Source organism: Parasteatoda tepidariorum, chromosome 1, assembly GCF_043381705.1.
Source record: "Parasteatoda tepidariorum isolate YZ-2023 chromosome 1, CAS_Ptep_4.0, whole genome shotgun sequence".
In the NCBI taxonomy this organism is placed as follows: Eukaryota; Metazoa; Arthropoda; class Arachnida; order Araneae; family Theridiidae; genus Parasteatoda; species Parasteatoda tepidariorum.
The window spans coordinates 23679081-23692695 of record NC_092204.1 but is presented as its reverse complement, the minus strand read 5'-3'; the positions used below and the strand labels follow the sequence as shown (position 1 = coordinate 23692695).

Here is a 13615-nt window from a genome sequence, read left to right as displayed (position 1 = left end):
ATTAAATTCGTTATACCAATTTTTTACAGTGCTGTAGGATGGTGCTTTATTGCTGAATAAAGAATTAAGTTCATCGAAGCACTCTTGTCTTGACAATCCACGTCGAAAGTTATGAAAAATAATGGCACGAAAATGTTAACGATTCAATTCCATTTTTTGAAAGAGAAGAATTTTTCAATTCACTGACAACAAAATCGTCAGCTGAATTTATGTTTAAAAATATCAATCTTTCGATTAAAATCATCTGCGGTCACCTAGCAAGACTTACTGTTGCCAAGGCCAGAAATATAAATAGCAACCCTCGTAGTAAAAAGGGCAAAGCAGTGATGATGAAGGAGGAAGTATCTTAATCGTACCTCTAAAATACAGACAATTGAAAGAGTGAGCATAAAACTTTCTCTATTAATACCTTAAAACATATACGTTTATAAGTAGAAGAAAAAAATTCATTTTGATGCTTAGTTCTTGAAATGATGAACGAAATGAAAAGAATTGTAAGAGAACAGATACCGAAAAGAAACCTTCCTTTCATTATAAAATTTTAAATAAAAATAAACGTATATCAAGCACAATTGAAACATGGAATGATCGTATAATAGTTTCAATTATCAAAACAAGAGCCTCCTTCCGTATATTAACATACAAAGAGAGTTCAACCAATAGATACAGAGGCAAAAGGTACTACAAAATAATACAGAAGAAGTTGCTAAAAAATAGGTATGATGGATTTTGTCGTGAACCTCAGGGCACAAAGAGTCAAATTAGAATATATTTCCAAACATTGGAGATGAGTATAATACTAGAAAGATCATTAACGGAACTCAACATTTTTGAATACATGAAATCATTCCCAGAAATCAAGTTCGGTAGATGAGCTGAGGAAAACCCATTAGCTGATTGAGCTGAGGAAAACCCAACCCTGTGATTTGACCAGCTATGTAGAATGAAGGAGGATCGATTTATATCATCATTTTGAGCATGTCTTTAATTTTGTTTAAATCGAAATTTAAAGACAAGTTTAGTTTATTCAATATACGCTATACCACATACCCCAGCTTTAATATCAGCGAAATTGGTAAAATTTAGTTAATTTAAAAGGGGCAACATGACTTTGAACCCAGATCTATTTAAAATCTCAGCAATTTGTGAATTGATTTTTGAATAGTATCCATTTCTGTATTTTATTTGTGCTTTATTCGTTTTTTTAATTATTATTTAGACTTATAGTTCCGATATTAGAGTTCAACAATAAATTGGCGTATCTTCAAACGTATTTAGATACTATATTTACTGACTTTAGTTAAATTGTAAATACTTATAGGCTGAGAGAAATTAAAGCGCAGAGCAATCAAATGAAAATTATAAGAGAACGAAAATATTGCACTTAAAAATCAAATAGAATTTGTTTTTAAGTTTGTTCATAATCAAGAATAAATAAAAGCAGTTGGAATATCTCATGTTTTATTAAAATGCAGATAAGAAATTCAAAGCAAGAAAAATACGAAACATCATTAATTTAACTGAACAAATAGAAACTATCCATTTAAAATTCTTTACTCACGCTAATATGTCAACATCGTTGCTGAACAAATATTACAAGTTTCATTTTTTTCTGCCCTTAGTTCCAATTTACTGTTTTTAAAGATAATTAGAGAATAAACTTTAAAAAAATCTCCGCTTGAAGTAATAAGAAAATTAAAATAAAATGTTTTTCCCTGATTTTGTTTCTATTCATTTCTTTCACTTTATAAATTAATTTCGTCCTGTAATGAGAAACTATTTTGATCCAGTTAGAGAAACGGCAAATTAAATCCTATAAGAGGAATTACTTAAAAAATACATTTTTATGAACATATTTATTTATTTTTTTAATAATTAATAACTGTAAAAAAATTGCCTTGAAGATTTTTTTATTATTAAGAAATGCATAATTGACGGAGATCATTAGTAAAAAATAATTCGAAAAATATTTTTTTGGAACAAAAATCAAATGATCTAAATGAGATCTTGATTTTGATATATAGTATTGCGATAAATTAATGAGTGGGTTTATTTTAATTTTTCTCAGTAATTATGGGGACTTGATGGTCTTAGTACAGAAAAAGAATTTAAATAGAGTTTCGGATTTTTATAGTTCAGGCTTTTATTTACTTGACATTGACAGTATGACATTGACTTTTTTTCAGGATATTGATTAACAATTTTTATTAGTTATATACAGGGAACCCAGCGGTGAACTAACTGATATTAAACTAAAGACTATCATAAACTAAAGACGAGAATTGAATAATGGTTCAACAAAAATTACCAACATGTTGGGAAGGAAATCTTTGATAACCAGGGTGGTTAGTTCTAGTTGCAAGAGAGGACTGAGAACTAACCGGTTTATTCTGGTACAGAAATACTACATGTTAGATTACCATCACATGGCATTTGTATTCTTTTTTAGAACTCCTTTAGAAAATTTTGCAGCTAAAATCCAAACTTTCTGCATTACAGTTATCACAATAGGGTACTTCTCCCTTAGTTTAATTTCTCTATCATTCTTCATTTCTGAGATCATTAATTTTGATATCATTCAGTACTTCAGTACCCCTACACCCTGTACCAGAAGTTTTAATTTTAGCCAACCGAAATACTGGAACAATATTCAATTACATGGAATGAGAAAGAATTAGTATCACCACAGACGTGATGTACGGAGAATAATTGTGTATCCAAAAAGTTTCTATTTAAATAATGTTTAGAATAATGAGTAGAAATCAATACGAGCCTTAAAGATAGGGTAGGGAGAAGTAAAAAGGAGAGTTCAATTTAAAATATGTCATAAATACTACCAAACTGGTAATAAAATTTAAATACAAATGTTTTATGAACACTTTACACTTCCACGTATAAAAACTAAAATGATTTTTATTAAAAAAAAAAAAAAAATTTATTATGAGATATCGAACAGAAAGTTGTGAGAAGGAAAATTAATTAAAACTAAAAAATAATATATAATATAATGCTACGATAATTACTTTAATCCACGTTTCAACTAAGTAAACATTTTATTTTTCTTAGCAACTACTTTAAGAATGAAATAGAATTTCAGCCGTATAATCAGAAATATAAATACACATTGAATGGCCATTTCACCTTAGAGGTAAAGTCTCCCAAATATACGTAAGTGAACGTTTTCTAATACATTTATATAATATGTTGGATGAATGTATGGATTGCATACGCTGTATATAACGTTTATCTAAGACATTGGATAATAAATTAAAGAAAAGTATTGTGTTTTAACAAAAACTGGATTGTTTGTAAATAGAATATGCGTTTCAAGGTTTCTTGATTTCCCCGCTCTTCAAACTTTTCCTTTTTTGTTACCATGGTTTCCTGAAATCTTCTTCTTTTCCTCTTTTCCCACGACAGTATGTTTCAGCAAGACGCTTAAGTGGGGAAAAATCAACTACTGCCGAAACCATATCAAGAGAGTGTCAAGAGTGGAAAATCACTTAACCATGAGTTGCTTATTTCATTTATAAAGAGACTGATGGCTATAAAATATACTTTAAACATATAATAACTATATATTCAATGATAAAAACATATTATCTTGATAAAAATATCAGCAGAAAGTACAGCACAACGAAAGCCGCACATAACGGTGATCAAAACTTTCAGAATAATGGAGCTTCCATGGATCAGCAGTAACATTTTGGTCTATGGATGTTTGACCATGTATAGCTAAGCGTAGATGGATCTAAGGGATAAAATTCGTCGTAGTTAGGATCATCGTAAGTCTTTCGAGTAACAACTTCCGACTTATTTTTACGCCTAAGCTTGAACTAACACACCATTCAATCGTATTATACTTGTAATATTTTCAATACAACATGTTCTTTCAATTTAACTAAGCTAATTTAAATAAACAACAAATGAATTCGGAACACTTCGCAAGATTGCTATGATGCTACTCAAAAAATTAATAAACGGTGCTGTTGTAGACAAATATAGCCAAACTAGGGATCCTCAAAATACCTAGGAATACCTCAAAACATGGCTAACCTTAAACTTTATTTATGTTGTGATATTAATTTGTATAATTAATGTTGTGTTAAATTTGTCTTAAGTTCACTACCTGTTAGAATTAAGTACAGAAAACTTTTATGAATGTTAAATTAACAAGTAAATTTAAACACAAATCACTATAACAAAACTTCCTAGCATATTAGGTCTTTAAAGTTTTCGTTAAAGTCATTCAGCTATTAGCTCTGTTCTTGTTCCATATTTAGTGAAACGATTAGATGTGCCTCAGGTCTTGCCATTATCCGTTCAAATGTGCATGATGTAGGCTAAACAGTAATATATGAGGAAATAAATAATAATTTTTAAATTCATAAAATTTGCCACAATTGCAATCAAAAAATAAACTGATTGCACCATATACTATTGATTTTAAAGCTGGCTTTATATTATTAGCTTTCATAAGTTTTCATATTACATGCAATATTTTCATCTATGACGGAAATAACAAAAGGGAATAACAAATTATTTCCACCCTTTTTTCTTTTGATTTGTTATACAATTTTAACAATAATAATTAATAAGATGAAGATTTATAAATTAGAATAGTTCTTTTTTATAAATTTGCTAGTTTGAAAAATTAAACAATAGATGCTCAGTAGGAATGTAATTATCCGATAATTATTTTTTATGCTTTGTGAATATTAGCACATAGAGAATCGAATTTATATTAGGAAAAATAGCTCATTCAAAACTGTATTTATGCTCTATAATAAATATTTAATTAAATTTATGAGTATTATAAATTCGAATAGTTTTTTTTAGAATAGTTCGAGTATTAAAAATTTTGAAAATCAATCGATATATGTTAAGAAAGAATGACCTTATTGAATGATTCATTATGTTTCATGAATAATAGCTCATTCAAAACTGTATTTATATATGCTATAACGTACTATAATAAGGGTTAATTTCAAGAAAAACGCATCGTCTGAAATATATAGAGTAAATGAGAAGGGATTAAACAATAGTTTAATTCTATAGAATAGATAATTATAAATTAAGCTAATTAAAAATTAATCGAATTAAATAAATCTAATTTAAAAGTAATAGAATTAAATAAAGCTAATTTAAAATTAAAATGGAATCTTGGCTTGGTGAAAAATGTTCATGGAGAAAATACTTCTCATGCAGCATGAATGATTTAAAATAAACTTCATTCAAGAAAAAAAAAAACTTTTAATATTTTTTCTAGAGTAATGTCCCATTCTTATGACTGTATTTACTTATCTTTTACACTGATTAATTAAATTCTTGTAATGAAAGTCAGAATTTTTATATCCTTATTAGTGATTGTCGCGTTTTCTTCTCTTTATTTATTTTAAAAAAAGAAGAAAAAAAACTTGATGGTTAATTGAAAATTACAAGAGATGGAAGTACAAGTTCATTTCAAATTATAAGGACATAAAATTCTAATGTTTAAAGCACTTTTTATAAGCAAGAATGACATTTATTAGGCGTAGGTGAAGAAGTAACCTTAATCAGGTTTACAAATTTCATTAGAATTAGTACAATAGAAAGAGAAAAAAAAAAGGTATAGTCAAAACTACTAGAATATAGTCACATTTATTGCGGTTTCGTCTATGGGAAAACCAAAAAGCACGCTTACTTTTTGCTAAAGCACTTTAGTAGTCACCTAATGGCAAAATGCAAAATAAATCATGGTTTTTATTTGCTGTCTGGTAATAAATATGATAGCCTTTGGTAATTTTAACATAAATTAGGTTATTTTAATTTTTCTAGTACAGTTTGAGATGACGCAGAAATGCACAATTTTATATCATCTTTTTCATTTATTAAACACTTGGTTAACTTTTTGATCTCGTCGGTTAACTATTATTTCTTTAAACTTAAACTATAAGTTAAAATTTACAAACATTTAAAACTATGACAACGTACACTAGTATATGTACAAACCTGAACGTGGCTGAAATAAAACAGCAACTCAACTGTTACACATTGGGTCAGTCCCGACATCCCAAAATGGTAGCATAGAGGTAAAGGATTTTTATTCGATCACAACCATGTATGCGCCTATTAATTTATATTGAATTGTTTATTGTTATGCGCACATTAGCAGGCTTGTGCGCTCATTACATAGACAGCAAAGACATAAGAAAGCAAAGACACAGAAAGACAGCACAAACACACATCCTGAGACACTGCGGTATTCGAACCCGCTAACCCCACGTTACAATCGATGCATTTTTATATTGTTATTCTTTAATTTGAACAATCTGTTCTTTAACATACAAAGGTCTTATAATAAATCGTTCATTGTAATGACTATACAAGCTTGCATATATATGTGTGTAACTTTAAATAAATTCTTGAAATTTTAATTTTTATTACTTTTTGTAACAGTCTCATTTTTTTTTACCTTAAGCTATTTTTTAGCAGTTGAGTTCGAATCTAAGTGTAACTATGGGTGATGAAAAATAGTAAGTAAATGAATAGTAAGTAAAAAAACAGTAAATAAATAAATTTGCATTTGATACATATACAGAGCTCAGGTGTTTAATTCAAGAAATGGCTTGTTTCTTGTTAAATTACAAAAATGTTGCACACAAATGGGGAAAACAGCACAAATGTATTGAATCCGCTACTTCTACGCTTATTGAGAAAACAACACTCCACATCAAGGGCTGCCACAATAATTCATGATTGTTTTACTTGTCCTTTGCTGTTCAGTATTGCTACTCCACCACTCTGATGCTTAGAAGAAGTGGGTGCGATACTCTCTATAACATTCGAAGTATATTCTTGCTGTTTTTTGTAAAATTTAGCTATCTGTTTTTCAATTTCAAAAGAATTAAGCCTTTCTTGGTTTTTACAAATAGACCCACTTATGTCTGAGTAAGTGGGTCTACTCAGACATAACCTAGCTGAGTAGACCCATCGTACACATAATAGTACTACAATCTCTTATTATATCCTTACAGAGTCAGTAAAATATTTAGCATCATTTGGAAAACTATTCAAACTCAGAACTGTTTAATAGCGTCTTTTTTATTAACTGTATTTAAGACTGAAATATAATTGTATGATTTGTAAAATTGATCGAAATTGAAGTAAAATCATCTTTCTTTCACGCCTTAGAGTATTATAAATAAACATTATTTTTTAAGAGATTAAAATACTCAGTGAAACTTACATAAAGAGGAAATTTGAACTAAGTTGTTATCAAAAATTAAAATGTAATAAATTCTTTCAAGCTCATGCATTTCTTTCAATGCCTTACAAAACATAACGGTAACAAAATAAGAAGCTTATGAAAACAAATTAAAGTGATTTATGGTAATATTTCCTAATTGATCTTTTCAGTTGCAGAAATGCATTAATTGCTAATGAGCATAATAATCGAGACAAGGAGATATCCGATTTCAAAAGTGATGTATGAATTTTCTGCTACATTGAACCTAATCTTTGTTTTCAAAACAAATTAATTTGAAATGCACATTGTGCTTGGATGCGTAACTGTTTTGTTAGTAAAAGAGAATAAATATTTAATTGTTTTTGTTCAATGGAGTTCGTATGATCATGTCAGCATTTGAAACAAAAGTTTGATTGAATGCACCGTAAAACTTTTCTATTGTAACGGAGTAAATATAATTCTCCTTATCTATAGATTTAAAATAGATGGCATCATTAAAATTAATTCAGTACATTTATTAATAATTGATGGTTTAGAAAAAATGTGTTGTTTAAATACATCATTATATATTTGATAATGAAGAATGGGATATCGTAATTGTGTTATAACGTTCGGGCATTAGAATATTAAACAATTAAAATAAGTGCATAAAAGTTTTTTATTTCGTACATATTTTAAACATGAAAAATAATAATATAATTTAATTTGTTTCAGAAAGACCATAGCTTTTAATTTAAGCTCTCTTCTTTGCGGTCAGCCGTAATTGAAACAAATGTCGGTAAAATTAGTAGAGTTAACCGTCAATTTATCACCTATAATATAAAGCTTATTAGCTCAATTCGGACATACATTCTCAATCCACAGGCACGATGATGCCGAGTCTGAACCCAACTGGATCCTTGCATCCCTTCTATTTTACTCGTCTTGGACTACAAATACGTGAATCTCTAACTATTCTAAAAATAGCAATATATTAAATTCTCATTTTTTTACTGTTTCAATTAATTTGCTTTATAAATCATTTGTGTCCCAAGCAATGTACAGTTTCGTACTGAAGACAACTAGCATGATGCAAATTTTCTGTTAGTGGTCATCTGTTTTACGAGAATAAATTTACGAATGAATCTGTGATCTGTATTTTTATGGTCATGCAAGTTTTACGGTCTGAAATGTATTTTTAATGTTAGCTAATGGTTGCTGGTAACTGGCAGTAATCTAGCGATCAAAAGTTTTACAGTATATGCATAAAAGAAATCAGTATATATTTACTTATTGGAAAAAAAAATAATAATTGAAAAGATACAGCCAATATGAAACCAAGGAAAGTTGAACTAAAAACTTTAAGGATGATCTTGAATTTATTTCAAAAATTTAAATTAATTTTTCCCCTTTTTTCTGTCAGCATGTTTATTGAAATATAAATTGGAAATTTATGACTGTTTTTTTTTCAACAATCAAAATTTGCTCTGCAAAATCTCTCCTAGAATTTTACGCTCAATTTATTACGACATAAATATATGTTGTGTGTCGACTGTTGCTGTATTTTCATTTATGTTTATATATTCAAGGAAAAAATAATATTTAAACAGCAAAAAATCTCTCCAATACTGATATACTGCATTTTTTTAAAACTTTATTAACGATTCCTAGAAGTTAAGATAGCTTTAATTTCTCTAGAAGCCTGATTGCTCAATATTTTCCATTTGAAGATAATTACTTCTATTTTAAGAAATAATTTATTTTTTTTTACCTTCAAATGAAAGGCCTCTGACTTGACGAAAGAAGTTAGCGTTATTAAAAATGATTTCATAAACATTAGTTATAAACAATAATTTATAATGCTATTTATTATTGTCTTATATATATAAAATTAAAGCTTTTATAAAAATGACCTTAACATGTACCATAATGAACACATGAGTCATAAAAGAGCAATTAATCAAATTCTTTGTGAGTAGGCTATAGCATATGTTGGAAAACTAAATGCATCCTTAAACTTTAATTTAAAGCACATAAATGACAAGTTTAAAATCAATATGTTGAATTATCTAATGAGGCTAAACTTATCATAACTTTTAGTCTTTTTTTCTGCCAAAATCATTCATTAGCGTTCTTCACCGAGTGATCTAGATTTCTAGGAAACATTCTGTTACTTAAAAATTTAAAAAAAATAATAATAACAACCTTTCTGATAACATAATATATTTTCATAATGTTTGGAAACTCGTTTATTCTAATGTTTATACAATTAGAATTACAACCTTACCCCCATTACATACTTGCATTTCTCTCATTCTTTCCTTGATTACTTTTTATTAAGCTTCCTTCCCAGTTTTGATTGATCAAAACAAATATATCTTTCGTTAGCTTGTTTGTAATTTTATTCAGCGTCTCTGTGTTTCTGCTTTTAAGATGCTTTTCGAATAACGAAAAAATTACTTTTCTGTAAAACCGCAATTAAAGTGTATTCGCTAAAACTATCTCTTTTTTTTCTAGATATTTGTAATTTACTCACATCACCCAACTTTCTTACTGTCTAAATCATTTTTTTTAAAAATTAACTGCTGTTATGCTAACAACTCCTTAGACTTTATTTTATTAAGCTGTCGTATTTTATATATCTTGAAATAAATATATTTCGTTTCATTTAACTAAGAACCAAGCATAAAACACTACAACATATATTACCTCCATTCATTCTAATTTAGAGTTTGACAACGGGGAAGAAATTTCCCACGTCCAATAAGCTGGGTAAAAATATAAGGTTTTATTGAGACTGTTTTAGATGTAGCCGAATCTTGTTGCAAGAGAATTTTATGTTACTGTTCCAGAGTTGTAGCGGAAAATTAGGTAATCGAGGAGGTTTCTGAAACTCAAAGGAGGAGCATTTCGACTTGGACAGAATAAATTGAGATCAAAGTCTAAAGTCGGAAGATTGGAAATCTTCCGAGTTTATGTACCTCAAGACATTCATTCATGTTAGACAAACTTTGAGAGGCAATATTCCCGAGTTTCGGTGCAATTCAGAAAATACTTAATATGCAAGTTGGATATCTTAAATTCAACTCATATTCATTATTAAATTAATATTTATTTAAGAAATGTATATTTATTCATTCGCCTTTGTTTCTAAGCTGAAAAATTACTTATGAATTAAATTATTATTTTAAATAATAATCACAAGCAAGCAAAAAGTAATTTTTTCATAATAAAAAGCAATTTGGAAAAACTAATATAATTGCTTAGAATAATTTTAAAGAATTAATAAAATTCATGAATTAATTGAAAGAAATATAATTGTGTAGAATTTTTTTTCATTTCATAAACTAGAAACATTGAGTTACTTAATTTTTGATAAATTGAGCGATTTATTTTGCATTACATTTTTACTTTTCGTACAATACAGAAATTAATAGTTGTTTCCTTTTTTTCTTATAATTACAATCTAAGATAGTTCTTTTCATACTGAAAATTTGGATTAAATTATCTGTAACTGTTAATTCAATGCAAATTTCAATCCCATTAATGTGAGTCACAAACTTGATTACAAGATACTGTGTTTTACCTGAAATGACTAAATAATTATAACGTATTAAACGATACTAAGGTATCAGAAAATTCGAACCGTAATTTTAATGCACTAATAATATGGTTTAACCAAAAAATCAATTTTACTAAAAACCTAATAAAGTTGTCTTAATGCTGTAACGGTTATTTGACTAAACGTTTCCCATATATTCATATAAAACGGGTAAATTTAGTTGTTTTACGAACAGTTATCTCTAATTGAGAAGGATATTTATCTTAAATTTACAGTTATAAAAAATAAATATGGCTTCATAAATATAAAAATAAATGTTGCAGTATTGTGAAAATGGGGATACTAAATATTGATAAGAAATGCTAAAAAAAAACTTTAGAAGAATGAAGAAATATTTCATTGCAATACCTACGTCTGTGCTGAACAATGCATTATGAATGCATATATATATATANAAAATATACTTTTTCAAGAAGTATATCTGAATAAAGGAAAAGAATTGAATAATAAAGACAGAAAATTAGAAACTCCCTTCAACACAAAAATACTCCTCATCTCATATTAATGAATATTAGGTGCACAAATATTAAGCAACGTAATGTACACTAACAGAGATAAAACTCTCAGTTTTGACGATTCAGCAGTCGTATGATTTTTTTTGGGAAATTTAATATTTTGTTATTTTTGAAGAAATTCGTCCGCTCGAAAAAGTAACGATAGTTATTTCGTCTCTTTGACGAAACTTTTTCTCCTAGCATATAGGGGAGAGTCGGGCAGCCCCACCCAGCCGGTACCCCCACCCACTGTCAATTTCATATGTATAGAATATTTTTTCAAGTCAATGGGTCATCGAACATTAATTGTTATATAAAAAAATATTATTTTCAAAGTTTCAAGTATTTATGCAGCTGGTAACATAGGAAACAATAGTTTTTAAAATATGTTGAATACAGTAGTCATGAAATTAAGAAAAATTGGTTGAATGTTTCGATTAAACTTCATTTCAATACTAAAAAGATAATTTTTTTTATACATACAGCATTAAAGTATGTAGTCTTAAGTTTAATTTGCACGAAGAAAGAAGTTTATATGTGAAAAATTGTTCGAGTAATTACAAATTTTCAAAAATATTGGATTTCTGGTAGCCCCGCTCAATCACCGCCCAATTTTATTTCGTCGATAAATGTACGGTTGAAAAGATTATTATTTTATTGCTCCAAATTTGAATGTTATATGCATTTTTAAGAGCAAATATTGTTGTTATTAAATGATTGTTATTAAATGATAGAATTCACTAAAAGTGTATAAATATGTAATAAATAAAATAATTTAGACAAAAATGATAAACGAGGTTTATTTATTGTCAATACATTGGTCATTTTCATTTACACCTGAAAAAACAGTCAAAAAACGTAATTTTTGTAACTGGGCGGGGCTACCCGACACATTTTGAAAATAGCTGAAAGACATGTTTTTTTAAATTTCTATATTTTTAAGTTAAACTATTTTTTTTTTTGGTTTATTCTTTTTGCATTATTTAATTAGTCGATAAAACAATAGAAACATACAAAAGTATTGATTATTACTCAATATTATACAGAAATATAAGCAATACTCCTTAAAGGGGTGGAGCTACCCGACTCTCCCCTACCAGGAATTAGTTTCATTAGAAACAACAAAAAAAAATCTTTCGTGATGTATGAGCATCCATTTTAACAGAATATGTGAACTACTAGAAAAAAATTTATTGACCAAAACCTCTCATTTTTGTTAACTAAATTTGAACAAAAGATATATCTTACATGGGAATAACAAATATTACAAATTAAAAATTACCTGTGATAGAAAAATGTTAATCATCTCATATTGACGAAAATCAAATATAAGAATCAAGGAAAATGCAATAGAATGCTTCTGAATTACTAGGAAAAAAGATATATTGACCGAAAATACTCTGTTTAAAGTACTATTTTTTAACAAAGGGAAATATCTTGTAAGAGAACTATAACCCATTACATACCACGTAAAGATTGTTATCGAGGGAGAAACCAAGTCTCCAACGTCATTTAATACGCAATTACAGATGTAATAACCATTAACTAAAACTACCTTTCATTTCCGTTAAGACTCAAAACAACTGCACTCATAAGAAATGATATTTTTTTCCTTCATTGTTTCGGTAAAAAAATGGATCCTGGAATTGAAGTAAAAATAAAAATAAATAATTGTATAAAATGCACTTCTATGAAGTATAAAAATGTATTTATCTCTTATAATACGTATTAACATTTGAGCTTTCTTTGATATTGTTTATACTTTAAATTAAATATAAACATAAATAATAGTACATATAATAAATTTAGATAAAATTAAAAGAAAAATTAAAAAATATCGATATTTTTTTAAATATAATTCATTTGTGATAACGCTTTGATATGATTGTATGATACCGTGCAAAGTTGAGTATTAAGATTTTTTTTATGTCAGCTTTTATAGAAGCATGTTTCTCAAACACCATCTTTCCTTACTATATTTTTCTGATTTTTCAGCTTAATTTAGACGACTTAAGAAAATGAATGAACAGTGAAATATAAAACACGTAGAAGAAAAAAACTTTAATCAAAAAACATGGTTTTATAACACTGAAGCATGTGAAAAAAAAAGCTGCCAGTCTAATCTTATTATATGCCTCCATACTGCTTGGTGACTAGATTCTTTCGGCCAAATTACAAAACTTATTCGCGCTAACCATCCAAAGCACATTTAATTTTTGTATATCCATTTGACTTATAAAACTGCTCAGTAAAACAGTTGCTTGCTGCATTTATTGACAATTTCTAAATCAC

General features: G+C 27.8%; 1 long non-coding RNA gene across 1 annotated transcript in view; it reads right to left on the bottom strand.

Annotated features, from left to right (window-relative positions):
- Positions 1–12774, bottom strand: part of LOC122270338 (uncharacterized) — an 18938-nt gene extending 6164 nt beyond the window's left edge. Inside the window, exon 1 of the long non-coding RNA XR_006225740.2 lies at positions 12606–12774. This is a non-coding gene — a long non-coding RNA (uncharacterized lncRNA). The remainder of the gene's footprint in view (positions 1–12605) is intronic.
- Positions 12775–13615: the final 841 nt, after the last annotated feature.